Raw genomic sequence first — 4,899 nt, 5'->3', positions numbered from 1 at the left:
CTGCATCCTGAAATTAGATTTGTGGGCTATCGGTCTCACTCTACTTTAGTATTATCTTCTTGAGGACAGAGGAATTGTGTCCGTTGTGTTCACAGCTGTATTCCCAGCACTGAGAATGGTACTCAGGCACTCCATGAATATTTGTTGAATGAATGAATGAATGATGCAGGCTAGTCACAGCGCAGAGGACACCATAATGTCGTGCTGTGGTCATCATGGCTTCGGTGCTTCCCCGCAGCCTCCTGGAGTGGGTGAAATGTTCCCATTTCACAGCTGAGAACATCGAGGCTGCTAGATTTGGTCTGCGGCCTGGCCCGGGAGCTCCAGCCAGAGCTGGTAGGCTGGGATCAGAAGCAGCTCTCTGCCATAAGGAAGGAGGCGGGAGGTCCCTAATTGGAGCCTGAGCTGGGAGGCAGGTCCCCTGACCCCATCTCGGGAACTTAAGTCTCCATCTGGGCGAGGAGGAGCAACGGTGGAACAGGCTTCCATCTCCCTTCCCTGGGTTTGGGACTCACCCATCTCTGGTTTCCCTCCTACCTCTCTGGCTGCACCTTCTACACTCCTTTGTCCTCTGGTCACCTCCTATGGCTGATTCTCCTATGTCTCCCCAGACATGCCCCAGGCCCCTTACACCCTGCAACACCCAATCTGGGCTTGCAACGTCCCCCCAAACCCACTCCTCATCCTCCTGAGGGGCAGATCCATCTGCCTTTCCTTTGTAAGTGTTGTTCCCCGTCTGCCCATCACACTCTTCCACCGAGAAGCCCTTCCAAGACCCCCCAGCCGATCTGGCCCCCTTCCCCCCATTACACATCCTAGAGCAGCCCGAGCGATTCTCAAGGAACCGCCACAGTTTCAGCGATGGGGTTGTGTGTTCTGTGTTCCGTCGTTTGTTTAACATTTATCTTCCCCAGTAGACGCTAAGCTCCCATTGAGCAGGGCTTGGCTGTCTCTCCTATTCCTGTATCTCCAGCAATCAGGACAGAAACGGGCACTGCGCGGGAGATTAAGAAGTGTTTGTTGAATGATCAATCAATGGGTGTATGGGGGGGGTGTATGGGTGGGCGGGGGAGGGAAGCGGAAGGATGGGGGATGGGAGCTGGAGGGTTGAGGGATGGAAGGGGGATGGGGCATGAGGGGCAAATGGATGGGTGAAGGATGGATCCATGGGTGGGTGGGTGGGTGGGGGCTACGGGTAACGGGGTGGGGGCGTGTGAATGGCTGGATGACAGATAATGGAACCTGGCTTTAATGAACTGGGCAGCCCCTGGCGGTGGTCCCTGGTGAAGTCCTCCACCCCCAGCGTGAGAAATGGCTCTGGGGATTGAACCAACTCTATGTGTTGGGGGTGGGTGGGTGGGGGGCGGGATACACACAACGCAGACCTCTAACTCTCTCTGCTGGATTCAGATTGTCTGAAATGGAGCCTGGGGGAGCCAGGCCTGCTCGTGAGATTTCACACGACCCCCACCCCCACCCTCTGCCCTGTTCCCCGCGCCTGCACTCCTGCTGCCCACAGCTAAGCGCATCCCCCCGATGAGGGCCCCACTTTTATCCCAGAGTGTGCCCACCCCCCCGCCCTCCCGCCTCCCTCTTCACTTGATTCAGTGCCGGCCGCCCACCGATTCAATTATTCCGCAGCTGGGGAGGCTGGCAATTTTCTTTCGGGTCTGAGAAGCTGCCTCGGTCTCTGTGTGACTTTGAACAGCACGGAGACCCAGAGACAGAAACACAGAGACAGAAAGAGATGAGGTGAGAGATAGAAACGGAGAGAGACAGACAGAGAGACACAGAGTGGGAAATCAGGGTCAGAGAAATGAAGACAGACAGAGAAAGGCAGAGGTTGGGTTAATCTCACTCCCCGGGCCCCAGAGGGGCTTCCGATCTATCCAAAACAGCGGTCATCCCGCAAAGAGCCCAGAATTTCTCCTCTTGACCTCATTTTACCTCCTTCCCGTGACACACTCACATGTCAAAGGGAAAAAATAAAACAATAACTCAGCCCAGATTTTGCTGAAAATGACCTTGCTAATGGCCAGAACAGCTCAGAGATGAGACCTATTGGGAGGTGGTGAGCTTCTCACCCAGGGAGGAATCCAAGCACAGATCATGGACTAGATGTTCCTTTCAGATCTCAGATGTGTTCAAGATCCCCATGTATTCTGTATTGGGTTCCTAATTTTTTTGTTTGTTTTTTGAGTGCCAGAGCTGGGGTGGAGTGAATAAGGAGGAGAGAGGGAGTAGGGGAGGGCAGGGAGGGGACGGGGCAGGTCGTGCAGGGCCTTGTGGGCCGTGGGGAGGACTTGAGACTTTACCCTGAGGGAGGTGGGAGCCATGGAGGGCTGTAGGCAGAGGAGGGAGGGACCTGACTCAGGTGCTCACAGGCGCCCTCTGGCTGCTGCAGGGAGGATGGATTGTGTGGGACGAGGGCAGAGCTGGAGGATCAGGGCAGAGGCCACTGTACTGACTCAGGAGAGGGATGCTGGGAGGTGTTCCAGGCAGAGGGCACAGCATGTACAAAGGCCCTGGGGCAGGACTGTGCCTGGAATGTTGGAGGAACAGCAAGGAGGCGCGTGTGGCTGCAGCAGAGTGAGGGGGAGATGGGGGGAGGGGAAGGGAGGGATGGGCTGGGGCAGGTCATGTAGGGCCTTGTGAGAGAACTTGGGCTTTTGCCTGGAGAGAGGTGGGAGCCATGGAATGTTCTGGGCAGAGGAGGGATCGGACCCAACTCAGGTTTAACCATGAGTGTTACGGCTGCTTTGAGGGAGTATCTTGCCTCTCCTTTGCTGTGTGACCTTGGGTGGGTTTCTCCCCTTCCCTGGCTCCTGAGTTCCTCTCTCCATGCCAAGATGGATGGGGCCATCTCTGAGCACTTTCCTGGTGCTGACAACTTGGTCCCACTACCCGAGCAGCCTCAGGAATCTGTGATGTCTTCAGCGCCCGGTATCATGGGTGATTATCTGTAAGCGTGAACCGTCCCCATCCTGGGAGCTTTGCAGACAGTAATGAAATCGCCTAATCCTGTGATCGGAGACTTAACAGGGACATCCTCACTGGCGGGCACCTCTCCCTGGGGAGGAATTCCCAAAGCTCAGGCAAGAAATTGTTTCCTTCTCTTTCTGCCTCTCCCTGTCAGGAGCTTAAGCAAAATCAGCTGCTCCCTGGAGAGGGATCCTGGGGCTCTCATCATTCAGGCTGAGTTGGGGGTTGTATATGAAACCTACACCAATGAGCTGTGTGAAGCCGTGGCACCAATGTGCTGTGTGATCCTGGGCAATTCCATGCCCTCTCCGTTTCTCTAAACTGGCTCCTGATACTGTTCCCAAGCCCATGGTGAAGGCTGAAGTGTGAAAAGCACAAAGCAAAATCACCCCATGAGAGGCAAAAACCTTCCTTCTGCCTTTCCCCTTTCAAAAAGTGTGGTAAAATAGACATAACATGAAATTTATCTTTTAAACATCTTTAAGTGCACAGTTCCGTGGCATTAAACACATTCACATTGCTCTGCAACCATCACCACTAAACTGAAACTCTGTCCCCATTAAACACTCACTCCCCAGCCCCTGGCACCCCCCCCCCCCATTCTACTTTCTGTCTCTAGATCCTTTGGCTTTTCTCAAAGGTGAGACATAGAATGGGAGAGGAAAGTAGAGAAAAATTCCTCATTGCAGCTCAGAAGGACTGGCTCAGCACGGAGGGAGACAAGTCTGGCAATGTCAAGGCAGGATACAGAATGGTTAAGAACTTGGACACCTGGGATTGAATTCTGTCTTTGTCACTCATTAGCTGGGAGACTTTCCTCATCTGTAAACTGGGGTTCATCATAGTGTTACTTTTTAGAAGTGTAATGGTTAGCTATTGCTGTGTAACAAACCAATCCCAAACTCTGTGGCTTGAAAAAAATGTCTTATTACTCATATGTCTGTGAATTGGTTGGGGTTTGGCTGATGTAGACGGACTTTGGCTGGTGATGCTGAGAGTCAGCTTGTAGCTCCAGCTGGCTCAGGTCTGTTCCAGGTGTCTTCATTGTACGGCCCAGCTACCTGGGAATCTCTTCTCCTGGTAACAACAGGGGTACAAAAGAGAGAGAAGAAACAAGGAATCCTAAGGACCAGCTTTGGAACTGGCATGATCATTTGCAACCATCTGTTGCTGACTAAAACAATTCATATACCTAGGTTCAAGATTGGAGATGAAATTCACTCTGTCTATGGTGAAGCCACAGCAAGGGTGTGGTTGCAGGGAGTGCTACAGAATTGGTGCCGTTCAATCTAACACAATAAATAATGCTGCTTTTGGCTGCAACTAATAGAAACCCCAACTCAACTGGCCTAAGCAATAAAAAAGTCATTATCACACACAGTGAGGCATCTGGCTCAGGGTGGTTCCAGGGTGTTAATTCAGTGTTTCAAAACATCATCTAGGTCATTGGTTGTTACCTTTCTCTCCTCCATCATCCTCAGCCTGTTCTCTCATGATCGGTCACAAAATAGCTGCTAGAGCACCGGTCATCACATCCAAACACAAACACCATCCAAGAGAAGAATGGGGCTGTATTATCTTTTACGTGTCTTTGTAAGAGCAAAGAAGGAGCTGGCTGGTTAGCTCAGTTGGTTAGAGCATGGTGCTGATGACACCAAGGTCAAGGGTTCAGATCCCCTTACTGGCCAGCTGGGAAAAAAAAAAAAAATGCAAAGAAACCTTACCCAGAATACTCCCAGCAGACTTCCCTTCACATCTCACTGGGCCACATGCCTACTTCTAAACTAATCACCAGTAAGGGGTTTGAGTCATTCATGATTAATGCCCTAGGGCAGGGGCTGGAGTCAGCCTGTCCTGTAAGTCCATGGTAGGTGCAGAGGACGAGGAAACGTAAGCAAAATGAGGAAGGAAGGAGGG

General features: G+C 52.2%; 1 non-coding gene across 1 annotated transcript; it reads left to right on the top strand.

Annotated features, from left to right (window-relative positions):
- Positions 1 to 4,595: 4,595 nt before the first annotated feature.
- TRNAI-GAU (transfer RNA isoleucine (anticodon GAU)) lies at positions 4,596 to 4,670 on the top strand. The gene has a single exon. It is a non-coding gene; the product is annotated as a tRNA-Ile (tRNA).
- Positions 4,671 to 4,899: the final 229 nt, after the last annotated feature.

This window comes from Cynocephalus volans, chromosome 10 (assembly GCF_027409185.1).
Source record: "Cynocephalus volans isolate mCynVol1 chromosome 10, mCynVol1.pri, whole genome shotgun sequence".
NCBI classification, from domain to species: domain Eukaryota; kingdom Metazoa; phylum Chordata; class Mammalia; order Dermoptera; family Cynocephalidae; genus Cynocephalus; species Cynocephalus volans.
Note: the sequence above shows the minus strand (reverse complement) of the source record. Positions and strands in the feature narration are given on the sequence as shown.